Source organism: Lissotriton helveticus, chromosome 1_1 (assembly GCF_964261635.1).
Source record: "Lissotriton helveticus chromosome 1_1, aLisHel1.1, whole genome shotgun sequence".
In the NCBI taxonomy this organism is placed as follows: Eukaryota; Metazoa; Chordata; class Amphibia; order Caudata; family Salamandridae; genus Lissotriton; species Lissotriton helveticus.
In genome coordinates this window covers 505,982,615-505,997,841 of record NC_136057.1, presented here as the reverse complement: position 1 = coordinate 505,997,841, position 15,227 = coordinate 505,982,615, and the positions used below count along the sequence as shown (strand labels likewise).

General features: G+C 46.6%; 1 long non-coding RNA gene across 1 annotated transcript in view; it reads right to left on the bottom strand.

The window, feature by feature from the left end:
* LOC144769975 (uncharacterized) overlaps window positions 1–15,227 on the bottom strand; it is a 330,455-nt gene that overhangs the window by 136,481 nt on the left and 178,747 nt on the right. The window lies entirely within an intron of this gene.

The following is a 15,227-nucleotide window of genomic DNA, read 5'->3' as shown; positions in this document are numbered from 1 at the left end:
TTTCTAAGGTTTTTAAATGCTAATTCCTAACTTTAACGTGCCTGAAACCTATAGTTTTTTCAGTGAATTACAAAGGTTGTTTAAATGCTAATTCCTAACTTTGCCTACAGAGATAGGACATGTGAAGAAAGAAGAAAAAACTCACAGAAAGAAAAAAAAGAAATGCAGAAAGAAGTAACAGAAGTCCTCAAAGACGAAGAGAAGTGCAGGAAGAAGGAAAACATGCAGAAAGAACAAACAGAGGAGCAGAAAGAAGCCTTGTTGCAAAATCATCCTGTACCCTCAACTTTTTCAGATGGATACTGGTGGTAACTGAGTCTGACTAACCAGTCCTAGAGCCAATGCTATGTTAAAAAACACTTAGAATACAGTGAAAACACCTACATGCACTAGGGAACTCTATGCGTTGGGGTCCCCCTATGATTAGCATGACCTCCTCTGTAAGCCCCTAGTATATAATAGGGCAGGGGGATGAAAACTACCTCTTAAAACACGCCACAGGGCGCACACGTCACCTCAGGCCCCGCCCCCCTCCCTTCACCACTGTGCAAACACGCTCTGTGTGGGAGATTAAGTCCCCTTGAATCCTGAGAGTCCCTAGGGTCCAACTAGCCCACTAGGTACCTTCAGTAAGCGCCACAGAGGTGGGTTGCAGAGAGGTGTAAAAAGGGGTACAGCTTAGTCCACCTCTCTGCAAAGCAGCGCAGTGGCGTTTACTGGAAGCACCTGGTGGGCTAGTTGGCCCCCAGGGGCCCTCAGGATTGAAGGGGAATTATTTCCCCAACTTAAAATGCACTACACAGGGCGTGTTTGCACACGTCACCTCAGGCCCTGTCCCCTGCCTTCACCACTGTGTAAACAGGCTCTGTGGCCATTTTAATTTGGGAGATTAAGTCCCCTTGAATCCTGAGGGTTGCTAGGGTCCAACTAGCCCACTAGGTACCTCCAGTAAGCGCCACAGAGCTGCATTGCAGAGAGGTTTAAAAAAGGGGCACGGCCTAGACCACCTCTCTGCAATGCAGCGCAGTGGCTCACACTGGAAGCACCTGGTGGGCTAGTTGGCCCCCTGGGGCCCTCAGAATTGAATGGAATTATTTGCCCAAATTAAAACACGCCACAGGGCATGTTTACACACGTCACCTCAGGCCCTGTCCCCTGCCTTCACCACTGTGTAAACACGCTATGTGGCCGTTTTAATTTGGGAGATTAAGTCCCCTTGATTTCTGAGTGTTGCTAGGGTCCAACTAGCCCACTAGGTACCTCCAGTAAGCGCCACAGAGCTGCGTTGCAGAGAGGTGTAAAAAGGAGCACGGCCTGGACCACCTCTCTGCAACACAGCGCAGTGGCGCTTACTGGCCAACTAGCCCACCAGGTACCTCCAGTATGCGCCAGAGAGCTGCGTTGCAGGGAGGTGTTCAGAGGCCATGCCCCCTTTTACAACACTCTGCAACGCAGCTCTGTGACGCTTACTGGAGGTACCTGGTGGGCTGGTTGGCCCCCAGGGACCCTCAGGATTGAAGAGGAATGCATTCCCCAACTTAAAACGTGCCACAGGGCGTGTTTGCACACATGTGACCTCAGGCCGGCCCCCTCCCTTTGCCACTGTGCAAACGTGTTCTACCGAGGCACAAGATGGCTGCCAACACTTCCTGGTTTGAAGTGTTAACAGTCAATTAGCATAAAGCGTGTGATCGGGAGGGTGCACTGATCCTGCATGGCCATAGATATCGAAATGTATTTAATTTTGATTTTCTCAGCAACTACTGAACGAATTTACACCATTTAACAAAAAGGGATCTTTCTGAACCAAGAGCTACCTTTTTGCCACATTTGGTGTAATTCCGTTCCGCAGTTCGGGCAGTAGCCGTGTCTAAGGTTTTCTACGGGAAATTGCATGGGGAAAACATATTTTGGGACCCCCCGCTTGACGAATCACCCCGAAACATTCGAGATAGGAGCGGACTGGAGCGGGCCACGAGTTCTGTACATTTTGCGAAAATTCGTTAACCGGCGCCAAAGTTATTGGGAATAGAATGTTGCGAATTTCCTATGGAAAATATGTCCGAACTATAACGACCTACTGGCGACCGCCAGTAGGTAATATATACATATATATATATATATATATATATATATATATCAAAGTCACAACGAGTTACCCCATAGGGAAGAGCCACAGCGGGTAGGTGGATTCAAATCTTTATTGAGCACGAAGGCTGCATGCACGGGAATGAAAGATGTCATCAAATTCAAACGCCCAAAGCCAGACGCGTTTCAAATCCATAAGATCCTTCTTGAATGGCTACGGCAAAAGTATCACAACACTGGTCCAGTGCAGCTGCATTAAATTAGCTCCACCCGCTTCCGTGGGCGTGGCCACTTCTCTGGCCTTCTGGTCTATGTAGTTGCACTTCGTTTCCTCCAGTGAGTCCGTGTTGGGATACAATTTCAAATTATGTTCAACCCCAGTGGGATAATGTCCATCTTTCATTCTACCTGCTGCATTCTCATTTCTTTGTGCAAGAACGCTACTTCCCATGCCGGTGAAGTCGGAATACTCCACATCAATAAATAAATAAGTGCAGCCGCTAAAGTGAAAGCTTCCTGCGTTGTAAATTAAATAAATAAATACGCACAGCTGCTAAAGTGAAAGCTGACCGCGCCGTAAATTAAATAAATAAGCGCAGTCGCTATAGTTAAAGCGGACTGCACTGGAAATTAATAAATACATGAGTAAATGACATGATATAAAAGGTGGCGGCGTGCTGCGTCATCGTGGGTGGAATAGGAAGGATCATTAAAGAAAACAGTGCTCACCCACTAGATAATGCAGACCGTGTAACAACACAAGTACAAAGTCCAGTCATTATGGGAGGATACAAATGCAGACAAGGTGGTACCAAGGAGGGACTACTAAGCCTATTCACGAATGAAAAGCAACAATTTTGAAATGACAGTAACAGAAGCCAATTGAAAGGTTGTGCTGGGAAAAGCTCAGAAAAAAACCAGATTAAAAAAACGGGCTATGTTTTATAAAAAAGAATTCAGGTTAAACTCATTACATTAAAAAAAAATTCTTTTACATAAATGTGCTTTATGATTGAGCACAAAATGAACTTTGCGTGGTGGTCCAGCTACATCAGTTTCATAAATGTATACAAGCATCATTATAACAGATAACATGTCACCTCATCTGGATCAGACACAGGAACCCCTGTGCTTTCAAGCTTTTCCACCTGTGGCTGCTACTTCAGCTATTCTAGTGCTACATGGCAATGGTCTTGGAGCTGCATGACAGTGGTCTTGGTCTTGGCGAGTGCCTCTCCATTGATAATGTTGGCATCCTCACTTCACCTGCTTTGTTATAGATTGGGCATTTATTTTATTTATAAAGTTTTATATAGCACTTTATTTAGGCGCCCCCTGCTTAGAAAAATACACATTTCACATTGTGTAATGTAACTGATGCTCATGTAAGGCACACCGTTACGTTCGCGCATTACAAAACTGCACACAAAAGAATGCAAATAACTACTTACAAGGATAACCATAACTTAGAACTTCAGGTACTTCAACTCCTTAACAAACTGTGTGTTACTTCTCAAATCTGCGATTGGAAAGAGCTGTTTACTCAAATGTGTCTGGTTTGCTACTTGGTAAATAAGCCTTGTCAATCACGTACAGATACCGGGTCTTTGTTCTAGGGGAAACACTGAAAAAACAAGCATCTGCAATGCAATAGGTCTCGCTTTTACGCACGTTTGAGCTATTGGCATTGTAAATGACAACGCCTTCTATTTAAGTTTTAAAAACCAAAACATAAATAAAATGCATTGTCATTCACAATAACAATAGTTCAAACACGCGTAAATGCGAGACCTATTGCATTGCAAATATTTGTTTAATGAGACGAATGACTTCTCAGAATCCATTACATTGATGTACCATTAATTATATAGAGGATTGTACTCAGACTGAGATTACCATTTCTGAGAATGTTTCAACACTGAAAGTAGTAAGTACCAGACTAAACGTTAGCGTAAGGAATATTGTAATATGTGCTTAGTTAAGGGGCAGTGTTTGGTTTAAGTGAAGCAGGCCTGCCAAGTATCACGCATCAGGTGTGAAGCTAACGCATTTCAGTGTGGTGTTCCCCATCACCGCACTGAACGGTTGTCACGCATGATGCATGTGTCTCACAGCAGAAAATGAAGTGCTGGCTGGCTGTTACAACTGTTTAGTGTGGCAGCGCGCCGTGCCCCCACTGCTCTCACAGGCTTGCTGTTGACCTAAATTAAGACTGCTCGCAGGGTGACTCACACTGATACAATGTATCACCTTCTTGAATCCCAGTGGAGCAGCCGATCAATCATGTTGTGTGCTTGATGCCGCGCGTGAGGGATGTCACATCCTGCTGCCATAGCTGGTCCGGGAAGTCTGTAAACGAAAGTGCCAGCTGCCTAGTGTTTTGCGCAGCTCCGCAAATGTATTCAAATGCTACAAGCAGCTCCATACCGGCACTGCTGTGCGCTATCACTCAGCCGTTTTACTTAACCCCATCAATTCAACAATGCCAGACCTGAGAGCCCGACTCGAGGAGGGAGCGACCAACCCGGGTAGCAGCGAGCAGCCGCCTGGTCAGAGTCTGCGTGTCACAGGACGGCCCAGCCCGGGCACCCCTTGGTCTGCCAACTTAGAGGGTGACTATAATTTAGGCGGCGGGCCGGCAAACCCAAGTTACCGCAGGGCGCATTGGCTTGCGGCCTAAGTGAGCCTGCAGCCACTGCCTTACAGAGAGACGTTGTAGTGTGTTAAGCAATTGTTAGAGCGCCACACTCCTCCGGACTCTCTACGGCTACTTCCTAAGTGAGTGCCACCATCCTTCTGCAGGCCGCGTCGCAACTGACACAGACCCGACACAGCTGTACCAGGCACCACTTGAGAGAGACAGGCCTGAGGTGGCCGGCGTGTACGTGAAAATGGAGTGGCTCTCGCTAGCCTGGCCGCCGCCGACCATTGCAAATTTAAGTAAATGTGTCTGCCTGTGCCGACCAACCAGGCTCTAAGTCTAAGTCTGGCCAGGGGCATACATGAAAACAATTCAATAAGTTCAATTCGGTTGCGAGTCAAAGGTGACTATGCTCCAAATTATGTGCTTCATAGGTTGCCTTGTCTTCCTCTAGTAAGTTCCAAGGGTACACTGACAGGACACATGCACTGGCAGCCATACAGACTTCACTGTTCTTAGTTAACACACTTAAGACGCAGTGTGCTGCAGCTAACAGCACAGTCCTCTCCTGCAATGATCGTCTCCAAAATGTGTTCGGTTGGAGCCTGCCAGTGCCTGTATTATTTACAGCTGTCCTTGAATGATATAAGGACCGGTGAACCAATTGTATATAAAGTCAGCAACAGCCACGTTGCACGGAGGCAGCTTTTCTTATTTTAAACAAAAAGATTTTATTACCATGAACACACACACTTTACATTAAATTTGTTTAGAAGAACAACTACGTGGGCCAGACTCAGCCTCACTCTCCTGAGGCTTGCACAAGAACCAGGGCAGTCTGCTGGGGCTGTAGCGAGTCCGAGTCAGCTGACAATTGTTGACTAATAATTTATTGTGATTAGGCAGCAGCTGAGGAGATCGTGTTCATGTTAGAGTTGATAAGCCTCGTTTTCATTACTTTATTTTGCTTTCGAGAAAATGTCACACATAGTTGTTGAAATGTCACTCCTATTTACACTAAAACTATGAACATGTCACACATAGCAATCTAAAACCTTGGCAACTATGCAGTGAAGGGTGGAGTTAAGGTTCGAATTTGGTTGTAGAGCCACTTATTTATTTATTTGCACTTATACCTAAAAGAAATGCAGCAAGTTCAAAAGCACGATATGTGATTTACATGTCATGCTTTAAACTTGATGCATGTTTTTTAGGTTTCGACTTGGCGAGGGGCGAAGCCCCTCCCAGATCGAAATCTTTTGTTTTCAGTAGTGAGGTTCGGACCGCCTCTGTTTCCAATTGGCTAGCTCCATAAATGGAGAATAGCCATTTGGAGACAGAGGCTGTCAATCGCGCTTTCTCCTGAAAACGCGATTCGGGGGCGTTTCTGGTGCTTTTTTTAAGCCCCGCCCCTTTGTCCCGGGCCGCGCTGCGATTGGCTGCCGGCCCGGGACACCCCCGTGACGTCATTCCCGGGCCGCGCTGTGATTGGCTGCCGGCCCGGGACACCCCCGTGACGTCAGCCAATCACAGCGCGGCCCGGGACCTGACTTGTTTTTTTTTTGTACTGGCTCTTAGGTAAAGCCCTCCGGTGCCCTTACGTCGAGGTCGCGCTATTCAAAACTAAAAAATATATATTGTTAAAAAAATTAAACGTTATACATTACTTATTGAGATTTACTTTTATCTTTCAATGGAAAAACAAAGTAACACTATTTCAAGACTGCCATAGCTTCGTTATGATGCGGGGTTGAGTCCAGCGGGTCTTTCTTCTCTCTCTACTTCGTAGAATCTGCAGACAGTCGCGGGATAGTGACGTCACTTCCGGCGGCGACTGTTGGGTGGCGGAGAGAGCGCGGTGAGCCGTGGAGCGAAGCCTAGGATTTCGGGAGAAACGAAGCCATGCCCAAGTGAGAGATGGAAATCAGGGGAAGGGATGGTAGGGCAGCCAGGCTGTTTTTTAAGGGAAATCCGGGATAGTGGGCTTGTACACGTGAGTAATCTTTTTATATGGATTGCCGGTGGGAGGCCTTGCACAGCACCGTGGAGATTAACACGGAACCCCTGTATTGGCGAACAGCCTCAGTCTTTGTGTGGGCGATAGCGAGAATACAATGATGGCTTTAGTTTTACGAATGTTGTCTGAGTTTTCCTGTCTTAGTCGTTCGCTCGACAAAGGTGAACGGTCCATTGATATTATTTTAGCTTTCCTCGACTGACTTAATTTCCCCGATTAAAAGAGACCACGGCCACCTGTCTAAAACATTTATTGAGAAGATCTCAAAGGTGGCGTCCCCATTCGGTCAATATCCTCACTCTGCAAAATTCATAGCGAAAACCCGAATTGACCTAACGAGGATTTGGCAACCAGTGCTGTGCCCGAATGGTAACCTCTGCTGTTTGTAGTTCCTGGACGATCGGTTGTCTCTTGCTTCCCATCGGTTAGCGCACATCTAAAGGAACGCCCTTGAAGATGCGTCTCGTCTAACGACCATAAATTTAGTGGTCGTCCCCGTGAACTTCTACTACAGGGCGGAAGCCCCTAATTGCTTCTGCCAGATTAACACTGTGATAACTACCGGACTATTCTAATGATCTGTGCTTCCTTACGCACTACGCTTTGCTGTGTAGCGCTTGCTGTCGGGTCAAAGGTCTCTGAAGTAGTTGTGATTTGTGTATGCCTGCAAGCTTCTGTTCTTCCTCGAGGGCTGTAGTGTAGCTTTCACCCAAGAGACAGTAACTCGCGAGCCATAAAGTTATTTTTCAAATAAGGCATTTTTTTTAACTACAAGACTTATTGCAAACTCATTGTGTACAACGCAAAACAGAAATCGGACTGCACTCCCTTTTATAGCGTTTATTTGCAGCCCGTTAAACTGAGTGACAACTCCGTTCTACCGTGCTTTCTCTAGACATCCCCTTTAATCAATTACAAAATAATTAAATGTCACCACGAGCCTTAATCTTTAAAACCTATAGTATATACGAATTACACTTAAAACATGCACTCGTCCACACCCAAAAGGGGTTCAGAAGAGCAATATCTTATTGGCCCTTACTATCATGTCATAATCTCTGGTACTATCCTCGTATGCTTTCATGCGTCACACTACACACAATGTATGATTAGTTGGAAACCCTGGATAAGAAATACATCGCAGATTTGGCTTTGTACGCCTGGAAATATGAAGTAAAATCATGGCGTAAACACTCTGCCTTTTTAATCCAGTGCTAGCAAGTCTGAGGCTCTTTTGCGGGAAAACGGGTATAATGGCATAATCTATTTTCCACACAACTAATTCCTTGGTGAATCTCTTTTGTTTTGGCCCTTGTTCCAAGAATCCTACCAGCACAGTATGTTTTTTATAGCGCACAATCACCATTGAGGGTATTCAGGCGCTTGAATAGGCATGTGGGTATCACATAGTTATTCAAAGAGACAGGTCTTCAGCTTCATGTGGAATTCCCGAAGCGAGCAGGAGACACTAATATTCTGTGGGAGGTTGTTCCATGATTTGGATGCTATGTAGGGGATCAAGTGACCTCCTGCTCCGCTTTTGTGAAGGTGGGGAAGGCTGAGTGGCTGATAGTCTGGTGAAAGTGTATGCGGCTGCTCTGGTATGCTGGCCCAGTGTTGTGCAAGGCTTTGTATGTGTGTGTGAGGAGTTTGAATTGACTGCCTGTGAATGGGGAGCCCATGGACCCCTCAGAAGTGGGGTGAGATGTGGGTGTGGCATGGGAGATAGATTATGGGTCTTGCTTCTGTGGTCTGTAGGAGCTGCTTGGAGATTTTGACATGGAGTGCTTTGTCGTAGTAGAGTCTGCATTTGATGAGTGCTTCTGCGACAGTGCGTCTGGTGTTCAGTGGCAGCCACTTGAAAATCTAAAGTAGCATACATAGGGTTTGGAAGCAGGCTGTGCTCATTGTTTCGACTTGTGCTGTCGTGTTGAGCTTAAACACAGTTTTGTTTCTCAGTGCTCTCCGATTTCTAACGATAATGACAAACACTTTGCTCGTTCGTGGTGTGCTAATACATCCGTTGCACTGTCTATCAGTGCCTTACATAATACTGAACTACATGGTTCAGGCGAACCAGTCCCTAGGATGTGTGCAATTTTATTGAAACATTATGTTTCTTATAATAGTTCTACTTTCATCAACAAATAATTCCAATGTTTCTGAGAATTCAATTACATCATTCATTTATTAGTTCATCCATTAAATCATGGAACATTGATTCCAATATGGTATAGAGAAAAGAACATTTTTCATGATACCCAATGCATTTCGGGTCAAGTATCAACCCTTCTTCAGGGATCTAGGAAAAAATACAAACAAGCATTTACAATGCAACGGTTTCGCCTTTGGAAAAGTTTGAGCTATTGGCATTGTAAATGACAAAATTTGTATTTATGTGTTGGTTTTGAAAACCGATAAATAAATGGCATTGTCATGTACATTGCCAATAGCTCTAACTTTTCCAAAGGCGAAACCGTTGCATTGTAAATGCTTGTTTGTTAATGGAGTGCGGCTGGGGGCTCATTGTGGGCCTTTGTGAAAATATTTTTGTTAATTGCAGCGCATGACAGTGCTGCGATTAACAGGAATACTTTCACAAAGGTCCAGAAACAGCCCACAGCCGCACTCCATAAGACATGCATTAAGTTCAAAAGCATGACGTGTAAAACACACGCCGTGTTTGTAAACTTGCTGCCTTTCATTTCTTAATAGAGTGCGGCTGTAGGCTGTTTCTGGGCCTTTGTGAAAGTATTCCTGTTAATCGCAGCACTGTCATGCATGGCGATTAACAAAAATATTTCCAATATTGGCCCATAATCAGCCCCCAGCCGTGCTCTATTAAGAAAACAAATGCAGCAAGTGCAGGAGCTTCTTGTTGCTGAATGCGTGGACAGGCTGCTATTAAAAAGAAACTTACCTGCCACTCCCGGCGACACGACCACTCTCTCAAGCGATCTGCTGTGTGCGCGCATCATATAGGACACCGCGTGTTCGGGGGGAAAGAGGTGCGCGGGCCTGCAGGCACGCACGCTACTGGGAACATAGTTAATGACTGTGCCACCTACAGGGTGAGTCTATGGTATTTATCACTCTTTTTTTGAGATTTCCCATTTTACACATCTATTACAAATACAACCCTCCAGTGGGTGATTCCTTCAACCCTCAAATGGTTTATGTCATTGAGTGTCCGTGCTCCCTGAAGTACGTGTGAAGTACAATCTGTGAACTGAAAAAGAGAATCTTAGAGCACGTGCGAGCTACCATAAATAAGGATCGCAGCAATGTAGTTGTGAAGCATATGGAATGGAAACATGCGAATGACTGGAAACTACTTTAAAACATGCATGAGGTGGCAATCGGGAAAGAAAACTTCGTCAAAAAGTACCACACCAAATACTATCCCTACAAACATACACCCCATATGGGCTGAACCAGGACGAGGAACTGTATGTACATTTGGGATAACATTGCTCAAAGAGGAAGCTTCCCTTACATGACTTTGCTTTTAATCACAAAGATGCATTTAATTATATGTTGAACCCTAAATTTAATTTCTTTTCCTTTTTTATTATCTCCCCTGTTATTATGTTGTAGGGAAATATCATATGAAAAAAATATTAAGCAAGCAGAATACAGTTTGTTGACAATATATCTTACAATGATGTGTAAAACATTTTCCCACTGGAGGGAGAACAAGGTGAGGGTATGTTTATGCGGGGGCCCTGTAGAGGCCCCCAACCCCCAGGGACCACCACCTCCCTGGGGTGATACTTATTCAAATGTGGGGGTCTCATGGTCCCCATAACCCCTGGGACCACCACCTCCCCAGGGCTTTATTATTAAAATAAAAAGTGTGGGGGTCCTGTCCCTCTCACGCAGCCCCGGGGACCGCTACCTCCCTAGGGCTCTGCTCAAAATAAAGTAGTGTGGGGGGCTCAAGCCTCCCCACAGGTCCCGGGGACCACCACCCCCTGGGGCACTAATTAAAAGAAGCGGAGGGTCCGTTGCGGACCCCCGCTCTGGGGACCACCACCTCCCTGGGGCTTTGCATATGTTGAGAGGGGGCCGCGTAGCACACCTCCTTAGCCCTCCTTGGCCCTGGAGACAGCCACCCCCAGGGCCGGCTGCAGCAATGTGCCGGGGTGCCCACCCCTGGGACATTGCAATTTGCAATGGCAGGGTGGGAGCACTGCTCCCGCCCTGTCATTGCAAACTTCTGCTTTGTTTCGTGGAAGCGAGAGCAGGGAAACAGGAAAGAAGAATTGCTTTTGGACAAGGGGAGCTGTATGTCAGCAGCCCACCTTGTTCAAAACAATGCTGGACCCCGCAGGAGGCGGGGAGCCGGCAGGGACCCTGGGGGCATTGCGACTGCGCCCGTGGTCCTGATTGTGAGGGCCGGCCCCGGGAGATGGGATCCTCGGAGCCATATTTGGCCTCAGGAGGGGGACCACATGGCCCCTCTCTAAAATTAAAAAATATAAATAAAGGCTGGCCAGGCCCCGGGGGATGGGGTACCCGGGGCCAGAAGTAGGCCAGGGAAGGGGGGCCACGCGGCCCCCTCCCGTATAAATGATAAAACCTTTTTTTTAAACAAGGCGATGCCCTGAGGGATGGGGTCCTAGGGGCCGAAATCGGCCTCAGGAGGGGGAGCACGCTGCCCCCTTAACATAAAAAAAAATGGATCAGACCCTGGGGGATGGGGTCCCCAGGGCCCACAAAATATTAAGAGAATAGGGGCTACACAGCCCCCTTCTGAGAAAACAAAAGAAAAGCCGGCATCTCGTTGGAGGCCCCGCCCCCTCCCTGCACCACTCTGCAAATGCACCTCCTGGCGCGTTCTAAGTTGGGGGATTAAGTCCTCTTGAATCCTGAGGGTACCTGGGGGCCAACTTGCCCACCAGGCACCTCCAGTAAACCCCACACAGTGGGATTGCTGACAGGTGGTCTGAGGCCATGCACCTTTTTACACCACTCTGCAGACGTACCTCTTGGCTCATTGCTGGTGGGGTGAAGAGGTCCTCTTGTGCTCTGAGGATCTCAGGACTAAAGAGGACTTCATCCCCCGGGCAGCAGTGCGAGGAGGCACATTTGCAGAGTGGTGTAAAAAGGGCGCATGGCCTCGGACCACTCTTAGCAATCAAGCTGTGTTGGGTTTACCGGAGGTACCTGGTAGGCTAGTTGGGCCCCAGGGACCCTCAGGATTCAAGGGGACTTCATCCCCCAACACAGAATGCACCAGGAGACGCGTTTGCAGAGTGGTGGAGAAAGGGGGCATGGCCCGTGTCCACCTGTCTGCAATCCCACTATCTGGGACATACTGGAGGTATCAGGTAGGCTAGTTGGCCCCTAACGACCCCCAGCAGCAAAGGGGACTTTAATCCCCATCCAGGAGTGCACCAGGAAGTGTGTTTGCAGAGTGGTGGGGAAAGGGGGCGTGGCATGCTATGAGAACTTGCTCCTGCTGTGTGGGAGTTACTAGAGGTAACAGGAGGGGTAGTTGGCCTCCTGTTACCTCCAGTAAGTCACACACAGTGGGATTGCAAAGAGGTCTTCGGAGGCCACGCTCACCTTTCTCCACCACTCTGCAGGCAGGCCTCCTGGCACAGTACTGGTTGGGGGAGAAGACCACTTTACTCCTGATGGACTTTGGCAGCCAAGTAGCTCTCCTGGTACCTCCTGTAAGTCCTAAGCAGTGGAATTCCTGAGCGATGGTTGGAGGCCCAGACCCCTTTCTGCACCACTCTGCAAAAGCAACTACTACGTTATAATTAGAAATTAGCATTTAAAAAAACCTTAGAAATTCACTGAAAAAAACAAATGGTTTCAGGGATGTTATAGTTAGAAATTCGCTTTTAAAAAACCTTTGATATTCACTGAAAACACCACAGGTTTCAGGGACGTTATAGTTAGTTGGACATTTCACTCGTACAAAATCAGAGAAATTCGGCCGTTATAGTTAGTTGTGCTAACTATAACTCGCACCCCCGCATTGCACTGCTGATGACGTCATATATTACATCACTCATGACGTGGTCAGTGACATCACCGATGACATCATTGGTGACATTTCAAATGACATCACTGATAACATCACTGATTACATCATCCAATTAATAAATGATGCACCTCCTTACAACCTAATATAACCTTTCATACACCCGCTCTAAAATACAGACTACCATTACTGAAACCATGGACACACCAATACCAGTTAGTACATATTCATTCACTGATTCATAGGTCTACACACACATCTACTCACTCTCCCACACAGCTATTCATACACACAGTCACTCATGAATACAACCTCTGATATATGATATATGCACTCATATACCCATATAGACACTCCCACTCCACCATTCAACCATATTATTATTATTATTAAAACACTTATAAAGCGCCTGGTTACACTTATGACAGTGTGTCCCCGCGCTAAGAAATGCTGCCGTATATCAACGAGGCCGATGTATAGAGCCCACGCAGGTACAGGGGTACAAAACCAATATTACTTAGGGAAGAGGTGTGTTTTAAGTTTGAGCCTGAATCTTGTTTCAGAGGGCTCCATGTGTAGATCTAGCGGGAGATTGTTCCAGTGCTTACTTGCAAGAAAGCGAAAGGAGCTACCGCCCATCCTGGTCTTACGTACGCGAGGGAGCTGAAACAGCATCGCTCCCGCCGATCTAAGGTTCCTGGTAGGGCGGTGGATAGTCAGCATGTTGCGTAGGTAACTGGGCCCTTTTCCCTGGGCAATTCGATGGGCAAAGCATAGAGCCTTAAACTTAATACGTTCCTCAACAGGGAGCCAGTGAAGTTTTCATAGTGCTGTTTTACCGGAGGCTCTACGGGGGAGATTCAATACCATGCGGGTCGCGGCATTTTGGATACACTGTAATTGCTGTAGACATTTACGGCTTAGTCCTAAAAAAAGGGCATTGCCGTAATCCAGGTGTGGGGTAACTAGGGCATGAATGAGTGTCTTCCTGGCGCTGATGGGGAGGAGATCCAGGACTTTCCGAAGAGTTTTTAAAATACCGAGACATTTACCCGTAACTTTGCTGATTTGTTGCTTAAAGGAAAGCTCCGCATCTAGCCATATTCCTAAGTTTTTTACCAGGTTAGCGGGGTGGGGAAGTGCGCCCAGTTCTGATGGCCACCAAGCCTGCGACCAGGCAGAGGGGGATTTGCCCACTATCAACACTTCTGTATTATCGCCATTAAGGCGTAGGCAATTGTTATGCATCCACCCTGCCAGAGCACGCATGCAGTTGGAAAAATTGATGGCATCCTCAGGTTGATTGTGGGTGAGTTTAATTATCAGTTGGGTATCGTCAGCGTATGTGACGATATCCACACCAAAAGTTTTCACTATGTGGGCTAGAGGCTCCATATAAAGATTAAAAAGCGTAGGGCTCAAGCTTGAGCCCTGGGGTACCCCATGTTTTAATTTGTGGATAGCTGATTTATATGGAGGGCAATGTACTTGGAAACTACGGTCTTCCAGAAAGGATACCATCCATTTCAGAGCTGGCCCGTCTACTCCCAGATCTGAGAGGCGAGACAGCAGTGTTGAGTGCAGCACGGTGTCAAAAGCTGCACTTAAGTCTAATAATACCAATGCCGCTGTCTGCCCCTCATCTGCCAGTTGTCTTAAACATTCTGTGGAGAATAGAGCCGCCGACTCAGTAGAGTGGCCTGCTCTGAACCCTGATTGCGTAAAGTGGAGAAGTGAGTTCTCTTCGACAAACTTCATAAGTTGGCTGTTTACTATCTTCTCCACAACCTTCCCACAGAAGGGGAGGAGAGAGATAGGACGAAGATTTTGTAGCTGGGAAATGTGTATATTAGCCTTTTTTTTCAGAGGAATTACTTGTGCCATTTTCCAGGTATCAGGCACATGGCATTCCTGAAAGGAAAGTGTAATCAAGTGCTCCAATTGCTCAATCATACAGTCAATGACTGCCTTACAGCGATTGAACCATAGAATTTCTCACGCACCTAGTAAGTTACCCAAAGACTCAATCACACTGTAATTTACTCATCTTTACAGTTATAGATAAGTATGGGCGGAAAATTCGTTCCGCTCGCGGAATTTGCGGATTTTCTGCAATTTCGTGATCCGCGAATCTCGCAAAATTGCAGAAAACTCCGCGAAATCACGAGCGGAACGGATTTTGCAGAACTGAAGTACATGAAGCACTTACAGGGTTACAGCAGGTGCCCAAGTTGAAGCTAATTTCTTTGTAACCATTTACAAAATGGTTACAACGAAATTAACTTCAACTTGGGCACCTGCTGTAACCCTGTAAGTGCTTCCTGAGCGGCGCCTCCAGAGTTTGTTGCCTACTTGCAACTATTCTCTGACCCTGCTCTGACCCTCGAAGCAGGGTCAGAGAATAGTTACAAGTATGGCACAATGCTCCTGTCACAAAAATTAAACCACAACAGGAAGCACTTACAGATAAGGTAGCAGGTGCT